Below are 27,501 nucleotides of genomic sequence, written 5' to 3'. Positions count from 1 at the left end.
GCAAATTCAGGAGAAATCACACTGTACGGACCAAGCACGGCCAAGTCAAAACTTTTGCCGAAAAAGTTTCCATGGAAGAAAGACTGCATGATAATTATCTCTGGGAAGGTACAATCATCACTCTGCTTATTGATAGGTGCTGGATATAGAGACTGATGAAAAATTTCAAGGTACTGGAAAAATTCCTGGTACTGGAATGCCAATCAACAGCCATCGATCAGGCTGGGTTGTAGTCCTACCACTTTTCATCACTATGTATCCTGCTTTCAGTTTTGGTGGATGCTGAGTCAGCATAAAGAATATTTAAGTCTCTTAGAAACCTGTGGGCTGGATCCTTAATTGCCTCCAATGGCCGACTGATGGGGATGTCCTGTCCTGAGGTAGGCTTAGGTCTCATTCCAAGTTCACAAACTCAAGAGTCCTCATGAATTTTTGGTGGGTTCTGGCCATGACAGTGACATTAACATTTAAGTAACATTAAGTCACATTTGGATGTTTCTAATCCTCTGGACACTATGGTACTGATGGGAAGCCTCTGGCCCCCATCTCACACACACACACACACACACACACACACACTCACTTGATGGCTACCGTGTGGCTTCTTTGAGAGCCGTGAGGTTTTCTTTTGGGTTCTCAAGGATTCCCATCACTTGTGTCGTCAGCCCAGGTGACTGGACACAGTGGACCTCATCATAGATATGGATTGTGGCTGAAGCACCACCCTTAATCTCTCTTGCTATTCTTTCTTTAAATATTTGCCTTTATCTTCTCTATGTTGGATGCTCCATGCTTCTGCTCATGAATACTGAGATGAATATGAATACGTCCCTGTTTTCAGTGAGTACACAGTCTAATGAGCCTCTGCTCATTAATAAAGCAAAAATAAGCTCAAAAATAAGCACTTAAAGTGGCTGACCTAGCAAATATTAGCAGGAAATCAGCATTTGACCAGATGTGAAAAACAACATTCTCCAGGACCTGTGTCTGAGCTTTGTCTAGTTCGAGATCTAAATAGAATTAAGGAGAGGTGATAAAAAGGAAACAGTACTAATCAAGCATCTTTGTGCAAGAACTTCAACTGTATTAAGAAAATTAACTTGTCCTCAGAAAAAGCTTAGTCTGTGCTATTTTTCTAACCCTGATATGCAGCAAGGTTCACCACAGACGTCTTCAAACGGGTGTTAACTGGCCGCCTTCAAACTGAACATCTTTACCAGCTCTTCTCCCTGCGTGCTCTAAATAATTTGTGATCTCAGGAGATGCTCTCTCTCTCCCTTTCCTTATCATTTTCTACCAGAGCAATTTCCCTAAAATGCACATTAAAATCCTAAATGAGGAATGGCAAATTGCTCGTGCTTTGAATAGGAAAGAAATCTGCCCACATTCTCTTGCTATAATCCTGCAAACAGCCAACAGATGGGTGCCATAGGTGAGTGCCAAACAAGACCCATTCTCATAAGAGCACTGTCTAACGCTCCCAGTTGTGTCCCCGCACAGTGTTGACACTTCTACATTCAGTGGGCACTTTGCTTCCCCCCACTTCTTTTTTGTTAATGTTATCTGATGATTTTTCTATGTCTAAAGATCCAAGGAGTGAATTTCAGCTATTGGGAAAAATTGCTTCTCTACCTGCATCTGGCTCCATCCCCTTTTGTGCTACAGGCAACATTAACACATTGGCTCTTTCCTTTCTCCTCCCTTTCGAAAACAAGGTGCAGACTCCCTACCAGTAGCAGTTTTCCGCCATTATTATTGCAATCATTAGTAATAATAAGTTGGTGGTGTAGAGTGCTTTTCTTAACAGCTTAAACTACTTCCCTTTGATATTAACTCAATTACTCTCCCAAACTATTTCTTCTTATTCTTTTTAATGAAAAGATATCCTAATGATGGGGTGGGTAGGGGAAGCAATGTAAGATGCATATAGGTTCTTTAAAATTTTGAAATTACATTATTTACAATAAAACCCATTCTTCCCTTTGCATTGCTGCTCCATAGCCAATTTTCTGTTTCAATCAGATCCTATTCATTTCTTTACACATCACCATTTCAAGAACTGTTAACGTAAAATATAAGCACGGAAATAAATATTCCTATCTTGGTCCAATTGTACCTATTTTTCTGCCACTTCTTCATAAGTGGGGATTATCTTCCTTATGCTTAACAGTCTCAATTTCAGAAATGATCTTTTGTGATAATGCTTTCTCTAGGTTCACTGTACATCTAAAATGATTATTTTCACTTATCCTTTTTAGCCTTAGGAGATCCAAGAGAAATCTCATTAAGGCCATTTTAACTTTTATCATGGTCTTGACTAGTAATGTTTTTCATTGTTTTCTTAAGATTCACAGCCACCATGACTTTATCCTTCTGTAATTTGACCCCAATCAATTTCAATCTTCCTACATTTTTCATGTATTTCATATTCTTTCCTGTACTCTGCTGCCCTCCTGTTTCTGCATGACTTCATGTCTTTTCTCCTTACTAAAATATTCTCTGTCCCCCATTCCTAACTTGTTCATTGGTCTTGGAAGACCAAACTAAAAGTTAGCCTTTTTCTTTAATTCTTTCTGGACTCCTACAATTATGAAGAAACATAATTCTTCTATGAATATCTGTGTCACTTTATTTGTAGTTCTTGTATATTATACACAGTGTGATGTTCACTTATGGATGTGTACATCAGTATACTAAGACTAGACATACCTTAAGGGTGGGAAATAGTCCTGGTCACCAGTGTACCTAACACGTAATGATGATCAGTAGATACTCATCGAAAGTATTAATGCCAAGCACGTATTTCTTTCTCTTTCTCTCTCTCCCACACAAACACACTCATATATATATATTGAAGTGAATGAAGTTTAATGAAGAAAGGTCTCAAAATTAAATGTTGTGCATAAATATGTTAGTTGACAAGGAAATAGAATGGCATTATGGAGAGGAATAGCTGAGCCTTGACTTATGCCCCCCACCCCACTCCTATTTCTGAAGTTTCATCATCTCTTTGTGGATAAATAACACCCTAGGCTGGCTCATGGTGACACTATTCTAGTCCAAATTTAGAGTCATAAATATCTCTTGAGCTTCAACACCAGGCTGGGCCATATCATCAAACCATTATGAAAGCTTCCATTATAATGAAAAAATATGGTTAATCTTTTTTTTGCATGTGTGTATTTTAAGACTATTATTATTATTATAGTTTTAAGTTTATAGCAAAATTGAGAACAGAGGTTTCCCATATACCCACTGCCTTTATAGGAGCTTAGCCTCCCCAGTGGTCAACACCACCCACCGAAATGGGTATTTGTTACAACCGATGAGCCTATATTGACACATCATTGTTGCTCAAAGTTCATGGTTTACACGAGGGTTCACTCTTGGTGTTGTATATTCTGTGAGTTTGGACAAATATATTATGACATGTAGCCATCATTAAAATACCATATGGATAGTTTCACTGCCCTAAAAATCCTCTGGCTCCTCCTGCTCATCCTTCCCTCCCCCCTAATCCCTCATGACCACTGACCGTTTTACCGTCTCCATTTTCTAGAATGTTACATATTTGGAATCATACAGTATATATGTAGCCTTTTCAAATTGGCTTCTTTTACTTAGAAGTAAAACTTTACATTAAAGTTTCCTCCAGGGATCCCTGGGTGGTGCAGTGGTTTAGCGCCTGCCTTTGGCCCAGGGTGCGATCCTGGAGACCCGGGATCGAATCCCACGTCGGGCTCCCAGTGCATGGAGCCTGCTTCTCCCTCTGCCCTGTGTCTCTGTCTCTCTCTCTCTCTCTCTCTCTCTCTCTCTCTCTGTGTGACTATCATAAAAAAATAAATAAATAAAGTTTCCTCCATGTTGTTTCATGGCTTGATAACTCATTTCTTTTTAGCATTTAGAAATATTCCAACAGGTGGATAGACTATAGCTTATTTATTCACCTACTGAAGGATATCCTGGCTACTTTGAAATTTTGGCAATTCTGAGTAAAGTTGTTATAGACATCCACTTTTTGTATGGACATAAGTTTTCAGCCCCTTTGGCTAAATATCAAGGAGCACAGTTGCTGATCATATGGTAAGATAAGTTTGTTTTTGTAAACACCCAACTCTTCCAAAGTGGCCATGCCATTTCACATTCCCCACATGATGAATGAGAGTTCCTTATTGTTCCACATCCTTGTCAGCATTTAGTGTTGTCAGTGTTCTGGATTTAGGCCATTAAATTAGGTATGTAGCTGTATCTTATTGTTGCTTTAATTTGCTTTTTCCCTAATGATATATGACATGGAGTATGTTTTCATATGTTCATTTGCCATCCCCATACGTTCTTTGATGAGGTATCTACTAAGCAGTTTGGCCAATTTTTAAATTGAGTTGTTTTCTTTATTGTTAAATTTTTAAGAATTCCTTGTATATTTTGGATAATAGTTCTTTGCCAGGACATCTTTTGCAAACATTCTCTCCTGGTTTTTAACTTTTTTATTCTCCTGATACTGATTTTTGCAGCAACAAAGTTTTTAATTTTAACAAAGTCAATCTTTACAATTATTTTATGGATTGTGCCTCTGGCAGTATATCTAAAACGTCATTTCCATACCCAAGGCAGATGTTCTCCTATGTGTATCTTCTAGGAATTTTATAGTTTTGCATTTTACATTTAGATCTGTAATCAATTCTGATTTAATTTTTGTGAAGAGTGTAAAGTCTGCCTATAGATTTTTTTTTTTTGCATGTGGATATCGTAATTCTACCACTGTTTATTGAAAAAAAAAAAGATCTTTTCTACATTGTATTGCCTTTCCTCCTTTGTCAAAGATCAGTTTACTGTATTTATGTGGAACATTCTCCAGGCTTTCTATTCCATCTCATTCATCTACTTGTCTATTCTTTTGCCAATATCACGTTGTTTTGATTGCTGTAGCTTTGTAGTAAATCTTGAAGTTGAGGCCACTAGTCCTCCAACTTTGCTTTTTCCCTTTAATACTATTCTACTTTTATGCCTCTCCATATAAATTTTATAATCAGTTTACTAATATCCATAAAATAACTTATTGAGATTTTGATTGGGATTGTATTAAATCTACAGAGCATGTTGGGAAGAACTGGCACCTTAGCAATATTGAATCTTCCTATCCATCAACATGGAATATTTCCCCATTTAATTTAGTTCTTTGATTTCTTTCATCAGAGTTTTGTAGTTTTCCTCATATAGATCTTGTACATATTTTGTTGGATTTATATCTAAGTATTTCATTTTGGGAGGTGTTAGTATAAATGGAATTATGTTTTTAAATTTAAACTCCATTTGTTCATCGCTAGCATATAGTGAAGTAATTGACTATTATGTATTAACCCTGAATCCTACAACCTTGATATAATTGCTTATTAGTTCTAGGAGTTTTTCTTATTGTTGCTGTTGTTGTTTCCTTCTGATTTTCTAAGTAGATGATCATGTAATCTACTAACAAAGACAGTTTTATTTCTTCTTCCTCAATTAGCACACTTTTAATTTCCTTTTCCTTTCCTATTGCATTAGCTAAGGCTTCCAGTGCAATGTTGAGTAGAAGTGAGAGGGAAGATCTTTGCCTTGTTCCTGATCTTAGTGGGAATGCTTCTAGTTTCTCACTATTAAATATGATGACAGCTATAGGCTTTTTGTAGATATTCTTTATCAAGTTGAAGAAGGTTCTGTTTATTCCTAGTTTACTGAGAGTTTTTATTCTGAATGGGTTTTAGATTTTGTCAAGTGCTTTTTTTCTGCATCTATTGATATGATGATGGCTTTCCCTTTTTACTCTATTGATGGGGTGGATTAAATTAAGGGATTTTAAATGTGATTTAGCTTTCCATACCTGGAATAAATCCTACCTAATCATGATAAATACTTTCTAAAACACTGTGCCTTCCATTTGCTAATATTTTATTGAAGACTTTTGCATCTATGTTCATGAGAGATACTGGTCAGTAGTTTTCTCATAATGGTTGTCTCATTTTGGTATTAATTTAATGCTGGCATCATAGAATGAATTAGGAAGTATTTCCTCTGCTTCTATCCCCTAAAAGAAATGGTAGAGAATTGCTATAATTTCTTCCTTACATGTTTGGTGGAATTCACCAGTGAAACCATCTAGGTCTGGCACTCTCTGCTTTGAAAGATTATTAATGACCGATTTAATTTTTAAATAGATATAGGCCTATCTAGACTGTCTATATCTTCTTACGTGAGTTTTGGAGGATTGTGTCTTTTAAGAAATTGGTCCATTTCATTTAGGTTACTAAATTTGTGGGTATAGCATTGTTCATAACAGTCCTTTATTTTCCTTTTAATGTACATGGGAGCTATATTAATGTCTCTTCTTTCATTTGATATTCATAACTTGTGTCCTCTTTCTTTTTTTCATAGCTGGTCTGGCGGCTAGAGGCTTATCAATTTTATTGATCTTTTCAACAAACTAGTTCTGGGTATCATTGGTTTCTCTATTGATTTTCTGTTTTCAATTTTACTGATTTCTCCTCTAAACAGTTTATCTTTTTTAAGCTCACAGTCACAGATTCCTGTCTCCCTGACAATCTCCCCACCTAAGGACATTTCCTACTATTACTTGGGAATATGTCTCAAAGTACAGACCTATGAGAACAAAACCACAGGAGAAAAAAAAAAAAAAAAAAAAAAAAAAAAAAAAAAAAAAAAAGCTCGCCTTTCAAGTTACACCATCTACTTTGAGCACCTGATTTTCCCTCCTTAGGAACCTGATAGTGGGAATTGTTCCCTCTCTGCAAAGATATCATCTCCTACTCACAAGGGTATCCCAGAATTTTATTCTAGGAAAGTCAGATCATAACAAAACAATATAGTATCCATAGGAAAAAAATGTTCATATATAGGACAATCATTCAGTTTTTAATTTCAAGTCAATTATTAATTGAATGCTGATATTATAATTCACTTATTCAGTGGAGGTATTCAGTAAATATCAGTTAACTAAAGAGATGCTTAGATGATTGAGATCTTACATAGGTTTCCCATCCCTTATATCATTTGCTTTTAATGTGTACCTGACCTTTTTATCTGAGAAATCTTACCTCCTAACACTCTCTCTGACCTATTCACTCAATTTTTGTTCTCTCTCTTCACCAGACACTTTAATATTGTAAACATTATCTTCATCACCTCATTTCCCCTTTCCTCTCCTAAACAGCATTTATGATCTCAAGTAGAGGGAAATATTATATTCATATAAGCAACAGGAAGGTTCAGGAGTAAAAAAACTAACTATATTAGTGTACAAAGAACATCTTCTCCTTCCCTCCCCCAGTTCAATAGGTTTTCTACCACAGATAAACTATGTTGCCTTTCTTATACTTGATGTTACATTTTCAGCTGTGAATGTTTCCACATTTGGAGTTGTAATGGTATTAAAGAGGAGGGATTGTCAAATTGATAACCAGCGTCCTGAAGTTGCTAGAAGAGTCTCCCAAATGCCACCAAAGGCATCAGGTAATTCTGGTTGGCTGAGGTCTGCATAGGAAGAAAGGTAGAAATACAGAGATCCAAGAGACAAGAGTTGAAGTAAGTGAATGTGGAAGATGGAAAATGTACAGAATAAAGAAAAGTGGTCGGGGAAGGAATAATAATATGGGAATTGACAACTATCATAGATTCACCATGACATTTAAGCCACTTAGGACTTCCCTAGAATAAAGGCTTTGGCCTCACCAAGACATAGATCTTGTATTCTGTTTACTTTCCTTTTATCTCTAGAGTTATAACTCTATACCCATTTCTAAGGTATAGACGCCTCCTGAAAATTACTCTTTCAATGCAAGGCTAGTATGGTTCTTACATTGTTCAATTCTGAATGAATAAATGAATAAATAAATGATATAAATATCATATGCACACTTGTGTTTATCTTTACATACTTTATAAACAGGTATTTTCTGTAGGATTTATCCAAAAGATTATTTGGTTTTTAAGCTTTCTGAATATTTTTTATTGACAGCAAACCCCATCATTTGCTAAATTATATTTCCCCTCCATTTTAAGAGAAATGTCCTAATATTTCTGTATCAGTCTTTTAAACTTCATATCCAAAAGTGAAAATATACATGTTTATGTGGAAAAATCCAAAACTAATTAGAGGAAGTTACTCAGTTTTCAAACGAATAAACATTGTCAAGCCAATCCTAAATCTATCCGCCATGGAAAATAAGATGGCCTTCTTATACAATGATATATTTATATTTTTAAACCAGAAATGGTAGATTCAAATATTTTTTAGATCCAAATATTTTTAAAAGTAAAATAAGATATGACATCTAGTTATCTCCACTTGCTCCTTAGGACAGAGACCAAGAGAAAGATATACAAGTTGATTGCATAGTGTTTGCTATTACAAACATACTTTTGCACATCCAACCCCTGCCCTGTTTACTCTTCCCTTTCCCCCAACCAACAGCTCAGCCTACTTCCCATCACCTTTCTATATTTATGTCCGGTGCATCCCCAGAAATTTTTCTAAGGGATATGTACAACCACATCCTTCATTTTAAGATTCAGTAGGATTCTGGTGTGAACTATAATTACATCGGCGGGGATGGGGGAAGGGTGGTGGTGTGCTATGGAGAATCCATGCAATTGCCAATTTGCAAATACTGGTCTTAGAGGTAAGCATGAGGAGAACCATTATGGTGCCATACAAACTATAAAAGCACTAGGATGTGTTTATGGCAAGTAAACTTAAAAGAAAATGTTTATCCTCTAAAGTTGTTAGAAAAATAAAAATGAAAAGAGTAATAATATTTCTCTCAACCATCAAATAGGCAAAACCAATTTTTCCTCCCTACTAGCTAAAGTTTGGTGTAAAGAGCACCTGATATTGCTGGGCAAAAATTAATTAGAAAACTCTTTCCAGTATTTTGTTTTTGTTTTCTGTTGTAAGCATAACTTTACTTTTTTACAGTATTATATTAGTTTTAGGTGTACAATATAGGGATTCAATACTTTGATGTAACACCCGGTGCTCATCATGACAAGCGCACCCCTTAATACCAACAGCATTTTTCATAGAACTAGAATAAACCATCCTAAAATTTGTGTGGAACCCCAATGGCCCCCAATAACCAAGAAAACTCTAAGAAGACATTTTGCTCATGTATCGTGTGTCTCGAATTACGTGTGCATATAAAGTGAGTAAACCTTCTTCCACCAAGGTACCCTAAGAAAATAATTAAATTCATAAATATATATGTATCTTATGTATGGAAAACAGTTTTTTCAAATTGCAGAACATTCATATCAGAATATGATATAAAATATTCTATTAGTGGATAACACCTGCCCATTAATATCATATTTAAAAGAATTTTTAATGACTTTAGGAAATACATATACAGTTTAATTAAAAAAATACTGAACATAGAATGATACAAACTTGAAAAATAGAAACCGTATCTCTAGGTACAGAGAATGTCTGGAATGATATAAACCATGTTTAACAGTTAGAGGTCATATATTTTTCATTATCTTAATTACTCCTTCCCTCAATTATATATCTCTTTAATTATTCAACAAATGTCCGTTGAGCTTCTTGCTCTTATAGAGTGCTCTAGACATAGACAATAATCATCAGTGAACTAGAGAGCTATATTTTAGGTCCTCACAGAGTTTAAAAATTTTAAAGATTTTTCAGGCCATATTTGTTCTTCTGGATATTCTGATAAACCTTCCCTGGGGCATGTGCCGCCCTGTAGAGAAATTGAACCATTGTAGGTATATGCATTTATGGGTATTATGTGTGACTCACAATCATTTTGGCACCAAGTGAAATATAAGTACTTATATACTGAAATATAAGTATATAAGTAACTAAAACATTTTTAAAAATGTTTTAAGTGTATTTATTCAGTCCCTTAATGAATTGATAATGCCTACTACATATTAAAACCCTATTCTAGGTCAGTGAAAGAGATCCAATCCTACATATTTGGACCCTATTCTAGGTCAGTGAAAGAGATCCAATCCTACATATTTGGAGTGTTTAGAATAATAAATTCTAAACATTTGTCCTTATATGGATTTTATCTGCAAAATGGGAAAAGTAATAAATTCATCTATTTTCAAAGAGCTATATATATGTATACCTAAGCTCTGTGTATATATATATATATATATATATATATATATATACACTTAATATTTGGCAAGAAAATATGTTTTGTTACCATTTGCAATAACTCCCAAAAGCATAAAAATAATATTAGATATAAATTTAACAAACATGCACAGGATGTGTATGCTGAAAAGCCAAAATGCTAATGAAGGAAATCAATGAAGACCTAAATAGATGGAAACACTCTGTGTTCATAGAATGGAAGACCCAACAGTGTAAAGATATCAATCCTCCCCTAAACTGATCTGTAGCTTTACCACAATTACTGTCGAAATCCCAGGAGAATTCCTTGTAGATATAGATAAATTGATTCTAAAATTTATATGGAAAGGCAAAATCATTAGAACTGCAAAATATTTTTTTGAAAAAGAATGAAGTTGAAAGAGTCACACAACTTGATTTTTAAGACTCACCGTATAGCTATAATAATCGAGACACGTGGTATTAACAAGAAATTAGACACAAAGATTGATGAAACAGAACAGAGAGCTCAGAAATAACCCCACATAAAGTATAATTTTTGACCTAGGTACAAAAGTGATTCAACAGAGAAAGCATGGTCTTTTCAAAAAATAGTGCTTAAAAAACTGAACATTTATAGGCAAAACACAAAAAGAACCTGGAACTAAAACTCATACCTATAAAAAAGGAACTTGATTATCAGACTATAGATCAGTAAAATTATCAAACTTCTGGAGGAAAACAGGAAAATTTTCATGACTGGGGACTAAGCAGAGTTCTTAGACATGACATCAATTTCATGATCCTTAAAAGGGAAAATTATCAAATTGGACCTCATCACAATTCAAACTTTTTTATGCAAAAGATTCTTATAACAATAAAAAGGAAGGGCACAGATTGAGAGCAAATATTTGCAATCACATATTAAGCATATATAAAGAACTCTCCAGGCTAAACAGAAAACAAACAACAAAAGGTAGAAAATGGGCAACAGACTTGAATAGACACTTCACCGAAGATGATGCATGGACAGCAAATAAATATATAAAAAAATACATTTATTCAGCATTTGTGATACTTCATTTTATGTGTCAACTTCACTGGTTCAAGGGACGCCCAGATAGCTGGTAAAAGATTATTTCTGGTGTATCTGTGAGGGTGTGTCAAGAAGGGACTAACATTTGAATTGGCAGACTGAATGAAGAAAATACACTCACCAATGTGGACAGGCCTCATCCAATCCAATGAGGGCTTGACTAGAACAAAAAGGTAGAGAAAGGGCAAATTTGTTCTCCATCTCAATGGGACGTCCATCTTTTCCTGCTCTTGGATGTTGGTGTTCTGGGTTCTCAGACCTTCAGATTCAGACTGAGGCTGGCAGCACTGGCCGTCCTAGTTCTCAGATCATCAGATTTGTACTGGAACTACAGGACTGGTCTTTCTGGGCTCCAGCTTGTAGAGAACTGATTGTGGGACTTCTCAGCCTCCATAGCACATAAGCCAATTCTTCATAATCAGTGCACATGTGTAACAGATTGGTTCTGATTTTCTGTAGAATTCAGACTAATATATATATACCACTCATCACATGCTTTGAAAGAAATTCTAAAGTCTGAGAAGATCTGCTCTAGTGGATATGCATTGTTCACCACCAAGCCGTCCAGGTGTCTCCCTACTTTTGGGATTTGATTGTTCCCCACAAGTCCCAAAGTCCACTTTTCAAACCCTTGCCTTTCTAAAACACTTGAAATGATGATCCCAAGAAATTAACTCTAATGTCATCTTACAAGGACAGAAGCCTCAACCACCTATTTTTTTTTTTTAAGGTTCTATTTATTTATTCATGAGAAACACAGAGAGGCAGAGACATAGGCAAAGAGAGAAGCAGGCTTCCCATAAGGAGCCTGATTGGGACTCAATCCCAGGACCCTAGGATCACAACCTGAGCCAAAAGCAGACTGGTTCTGCAGATACGCTCTTACCCTCAGCCACACCCAAGCACTAGCAGAGCTCAGCTGTCGATCGAGCAAAGTTTGGTATAAGCTTCAGATGGTGAAGCATTTTCCCCCCAAAGTATGTATTGTACCTCAATAGCTAATGCTTTAAATGGCTCCTTTGGTTTGCTTCTGTAAGTTAAGGCCTTGGATGTGGCTTGTCCTTAAATAAAACTTTTCTGGTGATTAAAAATAACAACAACAACAACAACAACAACACTGAGCCATCTAGGTGTCTCCCTATCTTTTGACTAGTAGTAGTTGATGCTCATTTGTATAATGAATGAATGAGTGAATGAGTTAAGACTTATGACATCATGTGTAATTAAGATAAAACGAGAGTGGGGTGCCTGGGTAGTGCAGTTGGTTAAGCAACTGACTCTTGGTTTTGACTCAGGTCATGAGCTCTGGCTCCACCCTGGGCTCTGTGCTCAGCATGGAGTCTGCTTAAAAGATTTCTTCCTCTCTCCTCCCCTTCATGCTCTCTCCCTCAAACAATTAAATCTTAAAAAAAAAAAAAAAAAAAAAAAAAAAAGATATAATGTGAGTTATCAAGGTCTGTTTTCTTTCTTTGGAGATTTCCAAACCTGAGGCTCCTCAGCAGACACAGCATGATGATCGGAGTCAATAATACTGTATTCTTGAAGGTTGTTAAGATACATCTTAAGGGTTCTTACAATAAATAAATAAATAAATACCACATGAGATGATAGATATGTTAATTAACTTAATTGTGGTAAATATTTCACAATATATATGTATATTAAATCATCGTGTTGTATACCTTAATAGATAGAATTTTAGTCAATTATACCTTAACAGAATCTCTGGTCAAGCATTAAATATAACTATTAGCAGAGTTTGGCATAAATCATATAGAAATGTTATAAAAGTAAAAATACTTTTTTGGGGTCACCTGGGTAACTCAGTTGGTTGTGCATCTGAGTCTTGATTTCAGCTCAGGTCATCATCTCAAGGTCATGGGATCAAGCCCTGAGTCGGGCTCCATGCTCAGCACGGAGTCTTCTTGAGATTCTCTCTCTTTCCTCCCTCTGCTCACACTCTGTCTCTCTCTCAAATAAATAAATACCTTAAAAATATAAAAATACTTTTAGATTTTTAAAGTAAAATTATTTAAGTTTTTTTTTGAGATTTTATTTATTCATTTGAGATAGAGAGAGAGAGAACACAGGAGGGGCAGAGGGAGAAGCAGACTCCCCACCGAGCCTGACATGGGGCTTGATCGCAGGACCCTGAGATCATGATCTAAGGTGAAGGCAGAAGCTTAACCAACTGAGCCACCCAGGGGCCCCTATTTAAGTGTTTTTTTAAACAAAAATCTTTTAGTTAAAAGAGGCATGTTTCCCTTAATTTGTTTTTACTTTCACTCTTTTAATTGTCTTTCTTTTAAAAACTGCTAGTTCTACGATTATTGTTGCGAGAGCAGGGCACAATTCTAAAATCTAATCAGAAATGCCCCCATTTTGTCTGGTACCTGCACTGTGTTTAAAGGGGGTTTTAACCTCTACTGTTCCTCCAATCACACACAGACTGTAATTAGCTAATTGAGAGCCTTCAGAGCATTTTAAAGTAATTGAAGTTGTAGATTCTCTGTTGGGAGTATAACAGATTTTTAATATATTTTCATGGGTATTTATATTAACATAAAAAGAGTCAATTAGGGATAGGCAGAGCTTGTCAGGAGTCGCGCTGCCTTTCTGATTAGGAATCAATCTAGAATTACAAGAGCTGTAGGTAACACAGAGCCAACACATCCCAAAGTGGCGTAAGAAGCAGACGAGGCAAAAAAAGGAAGTCAAAAGTAAAAGATGTGGGCTCCTGTGTTTCCAGGTGGGGCAGTTGGAAGCTGCATTTTAGGGCGAGCGGAGGGAACCCGAAGGGTGTCTTACTCTGAGCACAGCCAGCCAGGCAGCAGGTGGGCCTCATCCTCCTGCCTTCTCCACCCAACATGACATGGCTCCTGTGTCACGCTGCAGCTTTTCTTTTCGAGACAGGTTTACAAATTCAGAAATACAGACATCCCCTCCACGCACATTTGTCATCTGAGGTTGCATAGGGGATTCAGGTGGCTGTGGCACAATTTAAGAAAATCAAATACACCAAAGCTTGGACACAGGGAACACACAAATTGAGTACAAGAGACAACGTAGCCAGAGAGAGCTGTAAACAGAGTGTCTCTACACACATGGCCTGGGAGTCCCTGCAGGACAAATTCTGACTGTACCTGTCGCAAAGTACAGATCCTGGGCGTCTCCCAGAGCTACAGGGACAGGACCTGTGGGACTTGCGTACAGCTGCCCAGAGTTTGACCCTCATCTGGAGTGATTCCTCAGCACCCTCACACCATGCTGTACTGAGTCAAAGAAACCAATTTCTCCGGGCAGCTGGGTGGCTCAGTGGTTGAGCATCTGCCTTTGGCTCAGGTCGTGATCCTGGGGTTCTGGGTTTGAGTCCCACATCGGGCTCCCCACAGGGAGCCTGCTTCTCCCTCTGCCTGTGTCTCTGCCTCTCTCTGTGTGTCTCTCATGAATAAATAAGTAAAATCTTTAAAAAAAAGTTTTTCACTATCTCAAACATATGATTCCATTTATCAGAACAATTTGTATGTTTTCACCCTCTGACAAATATAAGCACAAGCACCTACTATTGTCAGGCAATTTAAGAATTATTAGGAGGACACAGAGGGGCTTATTCATTCTCATTCGTCTCTGGGTGTTTAGAGCTCATGCAGCCCTGTGGCTTTAAATATCATTTCCAAGTGACAACCCCAATCTATATATCTAGACCAAACTTGTCCCTTCAGACACCAGCTTCCTTCCTTTCAGGCTGCTCACTCAAATCTCCTCTTGCAGGTCTTAGAGATACCTCAAATTTTGACAGATCTCAACTGAACTTACGATTTTTCCTCCACACCTGCTCCTCCTATGGTCTTCCTCCCTTTGCAAGTGGTTGACTCTATTGATCCAGTACTTTAGGCCAAACTCCTAGAGGCACTGCTAACTCCCCTCTTTCATATTTTTACATTCAATCCATCAGTACACTAACCTTATGCCCTAGATTTTGACTGTGGTCCTTGTGTAGTTATTTTTTTATAAAGATTTTATTTATTTATTCATGAGACACACACACACACACACACACACACACAGAGAGAGAGGCAGAGACACAGGCCGAGGGAGAAGCAGGCTCCATGCCGGGAGCCCGATGCAGGACTCAATCCCGGGGCTCCAGGATCACACCCTGGGCCAAAGGCAGGAGCCAAACCGCTGAGCCACCCAGGGATCCCCTTGTGTAGTTATTAATAGCAGCTGCTTTCACTGTGAGAAGCGTTCCTGGTTTGGGCCACCCAATCCAATGGCAGATATAGTAAAACATAACTAGAATCTGACCATGTCCCACCTCCCCATCTCTCCTGCCTTTGTCCACCTCTCCACCGTCTTTCATGCTGATGACGGGATAGCCTCCTACTTCCACATATAGTCCTCCTCTATAGTCTTCCCATAACATCCAAAGCAGCTATATTCATTTCCTAGGGCTTCCATAACAAAATACCACAAACCAGGTGGTGTTCAACTGCAGAAACGTAGTCTCTCACAGTGCCTGAGGCTTGAACTCCAAAATTTAAGTGATGGCAGGGCCGTGGTCCCTTGGACGGCTCTAAGAATCTAGTGGTTACCAGCGATTCTGGGTGTTCCTCGGCTCTTAGGTACATCATTCCAACACCCACCTTGTTCTTTACATGGATTTCTTCTCTACCTTCAGATTTCTCTCTTCTCACAAGGACACCAGTCATACTGGATTGGGTCCCACTCTCATCTAGAATGACCTCACCTTAACTTGATTACATCTATGAAGACCCTATTTCCGAATACTGAGGACTAGGACTTGAACATATCTTTTTGGGGATACAATTTGACACCGAAGAGTGATTCATTTAAAACAGAAGAAATAACAAATGACTTCTCTGCCTCAAATTGCACAATGTGTGTCATCTTCCTAAAGAGAAGTCTCTAACTTTGGCACTGGTCTATATAATCTGGCCCCTGACCATTTCTTTGAACTTATCTTTCCCATTCTCAGCCCACTTAGTCTGTGCTAGCCACACTAACTTCCTTATTCTTCTTCAAACATTTCAATAACGTGACCACTTCAGGACCTGTGCGTGGAACTTTTTCTCCCAGATACCTACAAGGCTCACAATACCATTTGGTCAGTGAATGTTTTCTCTCTTTCCATTTCAGCAAAATTTGGTTTTTCTTGTGGCTATATCCCAGCGTATGTAACCTTGCAAATGCTAGACTCATTTAAAAAAACAAAGAAAAAAAAAAAAAACCCTGAAGGGATGAAGAGAGAAAAGAACCCACATTTATTGACCACTTATTGTAGATATTATGTAAGTGCATGAGAAAAGAAATTCTTATTTAATCTCAGAGCAGCCTTGAAATCTGAGTAATTTTATATCCCCTTAATAGAGAAAGAAGGTGAGATTCAGACATTTTCAACATCTTTCCAAAGATTACACAGCCCACAAAAGAGACTCAGCTTCCTTCCCAGGTTTACCTGTTCCTTCAAAGTTGTCCTAAATACAAGCTACAGAAACTGAATAGGTTACCAAAATTTTATACCAAAAAAAAAAAAAAAAAAAAAGTAAGTGGGGGAAATGTCATATAAAAAACCTGAAAAAAGGGGATCCCTGGGTGGCGCAGCGGTTTAGCGCCTGCCTTTGGCCCAGGGCGCGATCCTGGAGACCCGGGATCGAATCCCACGTCGGGCTCCCGGTGCATGGAGCCTGCCTGCTTCTCCCTCTGTCTGTGTCTCTGCCTCTCTCTCTCTCTCTGATGTGACTATCATAAATAAATAAAAATTAAAAAAAAAATTTTAAAAAGAACCTGAAAAAAGAAAGCAAAATCTGGGTTCTGACCCCATATCCAGTAGGTGTTACGGCAATTCTTTTAATCCATTGGTTTCTGTTCACTCAGAGGTCAAATGGGTTAAGGATATGTGTCCTTATTTGACACAAATTATTCCAAATAAGCAGATATTAGAAACAGGCTATCTATGTAATTTCAAAAAAAATCCTCACCCCAGATTACTTACTAATTACATACACACAACAAAACAAAAAATAACTTTACAGCAGAGAAACCTGGTGGGGACTATCTTAACCTTGATACCATCTTAACCAAAGTGAAAGTAGTGATCAATGTTGCCATCAAAACTGGCATCATGGGCATCCTAGCACAATGCAGTAAAAAAGATAAAAGAAAATGCATAACAAGTACATAATCTGAATCTAATCATGCAAAAAAAAAAAGGATAATTCAAATTGCGGAACACTACAAAAAACTAGTTTATACTCTTCAAAAATGTCAAGGTCAGAAATGACAAAGACACACAGTATAACTAACCAGTAATAAAGAAGTCCAAAAAGAAAAGACAAGTAAATCCAATGTATGATATGTATCTGAGCCAGAGAAACTAGTTTAAAAATATCATCATTGGAGCAATTTAAAAAGAAATTAAACAAACTGTTGATTCTTAATAGCATCATTTCCATGTTAAATTTCCTGATTTTGATCATTGCATTATAGCTATGTAAGAAATGTCTTTGTGTTTAGGACATACACAGTAGAAGCTAGGAGAAAGGGCACAATGTCTTCAACTTTCCCCATAAAGAGAAAAAGATAGAGCTAATGAGGCAAAATATAAATAATTGATGAATCTGGGTAAAGGGGAAAGGAAAGTTCCTTGCACTATTTCTGTGACTATGTAAGTCTAAAATTGTATCAAAATAAGGTCCCAAAGAAAACACTGTTTTATAAATTCAGTTTGAACTCATTTCAATACAAAAAGAGAAAATTCTTAATTGACAAATTTCACCAATGTGGCCCGCAAAACTTCAGGAAAAAGGGAAAGACCCTGGTAATATGAAAAGCCAGGAAATATTCCCTGCTCATCACATTCACTTTAAAGAGCTTAAGTTGGCAGCCCGGTTGGCTCAGCGGTTTAGTGCTGCTTTCAGCCCAGGGCATGATCCTGGAGACCCTGGATCGAGTCCCATGTCAGGTTCCCTGCCTGGAGCCTGTTTCTCCCTCTGCCTGTGTCTCTGCCTCTCTGTCTCTCATGAATAAATAAATAAGTAAATCATTAAAAAAAATAAACAAGTGGCTATTTAAACACTTGTAATTATCAATACATAGGCTGAGATTTCTGATAGTTTGCCTAAATCAAGATATACTGATTATTAATGGCCTGTTACCTAATCAAAACGCAAATGAAGACAAATCAGTTAAATAAGGTATCAATGCAAGGAAAGGATCTTGTGAAAATACAGTGACAGGAATCAGAATGTCAGAGGGCAACACTTAGCAACAGCCAGCCAGAACGTTCCAGGGGTATGGAGAGGAGTATGCACATGAGCCTATTTGAGTGACAGCCTTCTAGGAAGGTATAACAACACTACTGAAATGCATTTATTGAGTAATAGTTATATGTCACAGAATGTCCTTGTAGAATTAATTCCCCTGAATAAGATTTCACGTTGAACTATTATTCTATTGTTTTTAATTTATCTTCCATGAAGCTTTTTAAGGAGCTGGTCAGTGTAGCTTAAATTTTCTGGTTAACTAAGAGGTTATATTTCTTAGGAATAATTAATAAGCCAGAGTCCTAGTTTATGCATCAGTCCCTATGAGTTAGGTTGGCATAAGCCATTCTCCCAGAGACCAAATGCCCCCTGTTACAGTAACAAATGAGGTTTTTATATCTGCAAGTCTAACGATCAGACTCTGGACCACAGTGACTTTTTTTAGGGCAGTCACCAAGAGACCCTAATTAGGCAGTAAGGCAATCTTCTGTCTGTATCACACAGCAGAAAACTGTGCGGGCATTTTTAGTTCTGTTTTCTGGTAACGACAATCAAGTTTTCCTTTGGGAAACTACTCATTTCCCATCTTTATTTTGCAGCTTAAGTGGGAATGACATAAACCCTGATTTCAAACCTAGTGAATTCCATTATCCCCTTGAATTGGTTAAATGAATGGGCAACTACCCAACACAGTCCAGTTTACACTTCTCCCTGACTTTCATTATAATCCCTGGGACAGGCACACTCTCTTTCTCCTGGGGGAAGCGGAGGCTGGAGCTGCTGGTAGCTGTCTTGCCACAACTTGGGAACAGCCTATTTTAAGAATGAAGCCTGCAAATGGAAGATGGGCTGGAAGAGGACAAGGCACAGATTCTTGACAACATCATTTATGTATCTGGTTCCGGTCATGCCTATATCTTTCAACTATGAGAGCTAAAAAAAAGCCCTTTGTTGGCTTAGGACTGTTAAGTTAGAGTTCTCTCATTTTTGACCAAGAAATTCCTCTGTCATGCATGCCTTCAAACTGCAACATCTGAAACCAGGATATGCTTTAAAATTAAACTACTTTTTGAAAAGATCACGTAATACCAGTTTCTGAAACAAATTACATCCTCGTGACTTTCTAATCAATACTTTGTGTTTAGTAAACTTATGTTTGAATGAGAGAGCACCCAAGGTCTTCTAGGACATACTGAGAGGAAAAGAGGAATTCCTCATGGTTGGGGCAATGCTGCGTGTTTACCACATTCTACTTCCATCTCATCCTATAAGCACACTGGGACCACATATGGCAAAGATGGCTGGGACCACCATGCCTGGCCTCTTCCTCTTCCTGGGTACATGTGAAGACTTCCTTCCAAGCCCCTGTGCAGTTAGATGGGGTCACATGACTACAGTCAAAAATTATGGGCAGAGCAAGTTGTGTTGCTTCTTATTTTGAGGCATTTAAACCTGGTGTGTATCTTTATGTTCTCTTTCCTTTTGTGAGTAATCATGGAGATCATGAAGTAGACCCACAAGATGAAAGCATCCTGGATTCTGGGTCACTCCATGGAGGCAATCTCCCTAGAGAATTACACAAGCTGGTTTTACATTGATTCAACTGCATTAGAATTTCTGCAAATGAGAAATCTGTATCAAGAACCTATGGATTCATCCATCATCAAGCATAACCTGCCTACTTTAGTCTAGTTATTAGACACGACTTCTTAGTATCCCTTGCACTCAAGTGAGTGGAAAGTGGTAGTCATGATACAGCTACTTACAGGCCTCAACCTTAAGAAAGAACATGTGGGGGATGCCCAGGTAGCTCAGTGGTTAAGCATCTGCCTTTGGCTCAGGGCGTGATCCTGGAGTTCCAGGATCAAGTCCCCACATTGGGATCCCTGCAGGCAGCCTGCTTCTCTCTCTGCCTGTGTCTCTGCCTCTCTCTCTCTCTCTCTCTCTGTGTGTGTGTCTCTAATAAATAAATAAAATCTTAAAAACAAAAAGAAAGACCGTGTGTGATTCCCCACATTCCTTCTCTTTCATCACTGGCTTAATGGAGGGAATCTGGCAGATGACCCTGAGACCCTGGCAAATAATTCTCTTTGGTTGAAGGTCTTGGGTCTCAGTGATTCTATGGAATATATGCCCTCCCCCTCCAACACACCTCATTAACCTGTATTAACTATAATATAAACAATAATTGAACTAATTTGGTGTTGTTTGCCAGCTAGCTCACCATAAGCGATGAAGATTGGAGATTCTTGGGTGTGAGTGTAAAACCACTGTTTAAAAGGACTGGGGGCTTCTGAAAGTTGAGACTATGGATGGAGTTTACAGAGACTGGATTTAACCAAAAATGATGTCTATAGGTACAGCTGCTGGTGGCTCCAAGTGAATAAGACCTGAGTGATCTTATGGGGCTTTGTATCTATGGGCATCATGAATACTTAGTTCTGGATGGAAGTCAATGGGCCCATCCAAGGAATAGACATAGCACATTCCAAACAGGATAACAAACAGGTTTCATCTTTTGGGTCAGTACTAATTTGTTTGACTGTCTGGACCAGCATATCGAGAATGTGTCAAAGGCAGTGCTAAAGTTCAGTCAGAAGGCATACGCCAAACTATTACCAAAGTCTGCCATGGACAAAGGAATAGGGATGGAGACAGCCATGATCTGCACCTGACATTTGTCCTCTAAAAGTCCCTGGGGTTTCTTGCACAATCAGTTCTGTACTGCGGGGTTCCCACAGTACTCATTAGATCATCAGATAGGGAAAGGGTTAAAAATATTTTCAAGAAATATGGACAGAGGCTTGAAATAGCCCAGATGCCCACAGAATGAGACACTAGATGCAGGCTGGGCTTCCTATGAAACACTCACAACTTCATGTCTACTCCAGAGAAAAGAAGTGGTGAGGGAAGCCTGAACATACCACCTTGGAGGGAGGGCTGAGTTCCCCGGGATCTGTATATTCGAGCCCTGCCCCTCTAGGTGGGTATCCTGTTTTATCTTCATATGTTCAGTATCTATACCATCGCTTTCAATGCATACAGGAATATTGGCTCTCAACGAATAGTTTTGGAATAAACGAATGAGCAAATTAAGAATGCATGGAACTCCCTTTACAAAGGGTAGTAGGAAATCTAAAGCTACCTGCATAGATCATATTTTGACAGCAACAAACAATGACAGAGGTGTTAGCACATAATTACAGACACTGATGAAAACCCCTAAAGAATCTTTTGTGAATCCTAAGGAGTTTGTGACTTCCCGGATCAGGAAGGATAGATGTCGTGGCTGGTTGCAAAGAAGCAGAGTGCCAGCTGTCTTGCCTTGCCCAAGGCATTGCCGGCTGCTGCTGGAGGGCATTTCGTGCTGAAAAAGACTATTCTCTATGTTCCTGAACACCACCCCAGAGGCCCTCCTCCCTCTTCATTCTTGATCAAAAAAATGTAGCTGTAACTCTAGTTTCTGGATCAGATGACATTTTCTCATCTCTGTCTTCTAACAGGGCTGAGAGAGCGGTACCTTTAAAATGGAACCAAACCATCAGAAGGGCTTTCACTGCGCTACCCTCTGATGTGGCAGGCAAAGAGAGTGTATCTGCATGTTTGTTGTTGTTTTGATTATTTATCTGCTTGGCCTGGCTTTATAAGTGTGGCTTATCAGATGTGAGTAGCAATAACTGACTTGGAAATAAGGAGACACGAACCTGCATTTGCTTTACTTTAATATAGAAACTTTATCATCAAAAGGCAGATATTGCAAAAGAAAGAGCATCTGCGGCGATGCTTCCCAGGCCCCGGGAATACCTGGCAGTGCCTCACAGGTCCTACGTAAGTGAAACTATTTCTGCATGGAAAGGGCATGACCCAACTTTGACAGTTGCACGGACAGATGTGTTTCTATACACACCAGATGCAGTGTTTTTAAGCTGTACATAAAAAATGCAGTGCCTTTCAGCAGCTGATGTTTTCCTTGCTCCCTTTGAAATGATGTGATGCTGTAGTTCAAAAGAAGATTCCCAGAGGAAGGATTCAGAATAAATAAACTATTTATTGGGCTGTCTACACAGACTGAAGCTCATTTAAATAAGATATCAGTGGTGACTGTTTGAAGTCACAAAGGAAGATGTAGCTCTGGTGTTTTCCCGAGCAAGATTTCCAACACTCTGGGGTCACAGTCCGAGCAATGAAAATGGCTGGAAATAGACAGCTGCCAGCTGCCAAAGAGCATCACTAAGAATGATGCAGTGGCACTTTTTTTTCGAAAGCATGTCCAGGTACATGCTATTCCCCTTTATAACCTTACAAGTCTGTAGGAGTAGGTGGGTCAGAGGTCACTTCCAATAAGTAGGAAAAAAACCCAAAAAACAAAAACAAGACTCAAGAAGTAAATCTGCCTCAAGGACTTTTTTTTTTTTTTTTAAGATTTTATTTATTTATTCATGAGAGACACAGAGAGAGGCAGAGAAATAGGCAGAGGGAACAACAGGCTCCCTGTGGGAAGCCCAACTCAGGATTCGATCCCAGGACCCTAGAATCAGGACCTGAGCCAAAGGTATATGCTCAACCAGTGAGCCACTCAGGTATCCCTCAAGGACATATTTTGAGCACAGTAGAGTCTATACTGAATCTATTAATCTCCACTGAATGCAATGCTCCACTGTCTGCCAAAATACATCATAAAGCATGGTAAATAAGGTTTAAAAATGCATTAAAGTATAGATGTTTTCAGCTTGTAAGGACAAAAATAAATGCAAAAGTTATACTCTATTAAAAAATACTGAACAACTTATATAGAGGAATTGAGACGTGTTAATTAAGAAGCACAAAGAAAGACATAGAACGAAGCCTAAAACAAGAGGAAGGGGTATCCCTGGGTGGCTCAGCAGTTTAGTGCCTGCCTTCGGCCCAGGGCGTGATCCTGGAGTCCCGGGATCGAGTCCCACGTTGGATCCTTGCAGGGAGCCTGCTTCTCCCTCTGCCTGTGTCTCTGCCTCTCTCTCCCTCTCTCTGTGTATCTCATGAATAAATAAATAAAATCTTAAAAAAAAAAAAAACAAGAGGAAGTTTCATGTTTATACATGGGTTATAGCCTTACTCCAACAGGGTCACAATCAAAATGAGTATCACCTGGGAGCTTGTTAGAAAGGCAGGAGTTCAGCCCCACCCCATAATTACTGAATCAGATTCTAGACTTTCACAACAGACCAAGGGTATTCACATGCCCATCGGAATTTAAGAAGCAGTGTGTTAGAAAATATATAGGGCTGGTTATCCTCAGAGCACATTTTGGCTTAAAAAATGATAGGTTTGGTCAGCTCAGTGATGATAGACATAGAATTTGCTACAAAGGGAAGAGTGGGGAATTGATACCAAAATCCTTAAATTTAAGAATGGTTCCGCGTAGTCATATTTCAATGTGGAGTGAAGATATTGCTGAAGCAAACTACAACTCCTTGTACCCGGGAAAACTCTAATAAATGAGAAAAGAGATTGGGAAACCCTGAATTATTCGAAATTTAGTTTTACAACCTGGCAGGAAGAGACCTCAAAACAGAATTTTAGGTCTAAGAAAACAATAGAGGAAGTTACATCTCTTCTGAATTCTGACTTGGTAAATGGACAACTTTACCCACTGAACATTGATGTGTCTCATGGTACCACAAGAAAAGGGATGAATGAACGGAAAGCAGGGATTCTGAGTTTCCAGGAGTTTGCACTCATAGACGCTCTGCCAATTATATTTTTTTCTCATACAGACTTTTTCTGTCACCCCCCCCGCCCCAAAACCTGGGTATCAGAAAATATGATCATCAGAGGCCTTTAAGTTCCCCAGTAGAAACAATTCTCAGACTAGTGATGGTTTGGCCCCATAAGGGTCTTTTGGTTCATTCAACTCTGGCAAGTAAGCAGGGATCTCTGTTTATAACTGTAAAAGCTCCTGCTCTATCTGTGTAGATAAAGGGGGAAAGAAGAAAGAAGTGCCAGAAAGGGAAAGCCAAGGATAGATTGAACAAGTGTCCACTACATACACTAAGAATTCCCTCCTAGCCACTGGCTTTTTTATTAATATAAATATTGGGAATATCAATATGGGATTCAAAATTCAAATGAGCAATGGCTTAAATCCACATGTTTTTAAACTGTTATGTTTAAAAAAAAAGTCTGGGGACAATAGCTCAAAGCTGGTATGGCAATCCTTACTTGCTATGTATCCAGGAAGCTCACAGATTTTGACCCCATCTTCATGATGGCAGGTGCCTTGTCATTAAAATCCAAGAAGGTTGTTGGATTCAGCAAAATGTGTATGTTCCAGCCAGAAGAGATAAAAATGCAAAGAAAAGAGAAAGACATGCAGATAACTTAGTAGAAATCGTATCCGTAATGTGTGCTTATATTCCTTGGTCAAAAGTTGGTCACACTTGGTCAAATTTAGCCATAAGGTAGGTTAAGAATTTATTCTCAATGGTCATATTCCCAACTAAAGCTATGTGTGTAGGGAACATGCAGTTTTTATTGATGCAAATCAGGAGATGGGACACTAGGGAAGCCTAGAAGTGTCTAAAGTAATTGCCCCTTCAAGAGATAAAATGGGTTCATTTTTTACATAGACAGCCCCTTTCTAAAGATTGTTTCTTGGACTGTACATGTCCAGAAAGGCACTACTGGAGTATAATCTGCCTGGAGGGCAGATGTTATCACCCTAAACCAAAGCTCAAGAAATGTTTTTCTGCAATGGGTTAGTAAATCTTTTAGAGTCTGTGGGTCAGAAGGGCTCTCTTGTAACTGTTCAACTCTGCTCTTCAGCACAAAAGAAGCCACAAACAATGAGTGAATGGATGGGTATGGCTACATTCCAATAAAACTTTATTTACAAAAACATGTGGCCCAGAGGTCAGATTTGGCTTAGGCAGGGTTATAGTTTGGTGACCCAGCCCTGTGTAATAATATCATTTATCCCTCTCTGACCTACAGGCTGTCCAGGTAGTTTGCAAATTCAGAAGAGCAGAGCATGTGTGGTATAATGGGAACAGGATCTAAGCAATGGAATTTCCCATAAACCCATGGTTGAACTGATGGCCAAACATCTCTAAATACACAGAGGAAAAAAAATGACATTAAAGTGTCCTAAATTCATCGTAATAGTTTATTAGCTATAGACTGTAGAACTCTTCCATTCTGTAACTGTATCATTACATTGCTTCTATTAATTTCAGCCTATCGTTTTTAGGAGAATCAAGAAGGTCAGCTCTATCCTCTACCAACAACTGCAATGAAACACATGAAAACAAACCAAACTACCAACCACTTCTCTTACTTGCTTTCACATAAGCTCCTTTCAGTACATGTTAGGATATTGATTGCAAAGTCTCATAAAAGACTTCAGATCTCATACTGCAAGGAGCCTCCTCTTTGACTGCCAGGCACGGCCTTCCCTCAACACTCACAAGTTAACTGTTGCAAGGTACTTTTACTACAGTAAATGCCAGCTGCAAAGTGGTGTTATTATGTAGACTGGGGAATTGTTTGGAGACTGAGTGAGTCATTTTGTTCAAACTGGATGCCCCAGGCAGTTGACAGGAGGTTCACCATGAGAATGGACTGTCCTGGAGGATTATGAAAATACTTTTTTTTAAAAAAATATATGAACCCACTGCTGAACCACATTATTTTACAAATTCCTACTTTATTGTCTGGAAAGGCTTGTGTATAAATGGTTGTTGACCAAAGTTTTAGTTGAATACCTTGTTCTGTCCTTTATTCCTTTGAATTATGTTAACGTTACCTCTCTGGTAAGGATAAAAAATTGACTTCCAGAAAGAAGAATTTCTGATGAGCACAGAAAATCCAAATTCAGAGACTACGTTTATTTGTTCCACAAGGATGAACAGAGTTGGTTCTGGTTTCTTATCTGAATATGTATATTATGTGTTACTTTAGGTTCTTAGGAGCAGAAGGCCATTTACTGACCTCTCTGACTACATAGTAGACATAGATCCCATTTCTTGACATTCTTTTTCAGTCTCTCTTCTCTATAATTAAAAGATAATGTGCCCACTCAGCAACATACCCAGTTATGTGTTTATTGTACAATGGCTTTCACGTGAAATTTTCACCATCGTTGTTCATACATATTTTTAGTTGGTGAATAAAGCAAACCAAATAAGACTTAAAGTATTTTATCAGAATAAACTATGTTAGATGTTGTCTCTTAAGCAAAGTTCAAATACTTTTATATCAGTAGTAGCAGAAAAATGAAATGTTTTAACAGCTTAATGTACTTAAATAGGACATTATAATTAGTGATTTGGGGTTTCTATACTTTTTCACCATTAAAATCCATAAAAATTTTATGTATTGACTAACATCAATATTATTCTCTGGGAGTAAACTAATTAATATTTACTGAAAACCGGCTAATTTAGTCAATAGAGAAGTATGTATGAAATTATATATAATTATTTTTAAACACCTACCATAGTAACTCTCTCCTAGACTACTGTGTGTTACATAAATACACTTCCCCTAATATTGGCTGGTGAGTATTCTAAGGCAAGTTTATTGTAGCAGCTCAATATTTAAATAGCTGAAGAGATGTCTGTGGGAAAACTTTTTGAATAGACTCTTCATAAAAAAAAGGTATATGAATGACCAATAAGCATTCGAAAAAGTACTCAATGTCAGCACTTATTGGGGAAATGTCTATCAAACCCACAATGAAATACCATTGCACAGCAATGGAATGGCTAAAATTGAAAATACCAATAACCTCAAGCATTGGGAAGTCTGTGGAACAATCAGAACTTTCCCACATTTAAGGTGGAGATGCAAAATAATACATTTTGGAAAAGACTTCAGAGGTTTCTTATAAAAGTAAATATATACCTATCCTGCGTACCAACAATTCAACTGTGTGTTTTCCTAAAAGAAATGAAAATATACGTTCACAGAGAACAATGTACAGAAGTGCTTACAGCAGG

At 38.0% G+C, this 27,501-nt stretch overlaps 1 long non-coding RNA gene across 2 annotated transcripts in view; it reads right to left on the bottom strand.

Annotated features, from left to right (window-relative positions):
* The window catches only part of LOC140617920 (uncharacterized), a 268,157-nt gene that overhangs the window by 215,052 nt on the left and 25,604 nt on the right, over nt 1-27,501 (bottom strand). For both annotated transcript variants that reach the window (XR_012018069.1, XR_012018068.1), the window contains exon 3: nt 24,725-24,781. This is a non-coding gene — a long non-coding RNA (uncharacterized lncRNA). The remainder of the gene's footprint in view (nt 1-24,724; nt 24,782-27,501) is intronic.

Source organism: Canis lupus, chromosome 26, assembly GCF_048164855.1.
Source record: "Canis lupus baileyi chromosome 26, mCanLup2.hap1, whole genome shotgun sequence".
Lineage (NCBI taxonomy): Eukaryota > Metazoa > Chordata > Mammalia > Carnivora > Canidae > Canis > Canis lupus.
Note: the sequence above shows the minus strand (reverse complement) of the source record. Positions and strands in the feature narration are given on the sequence as shown.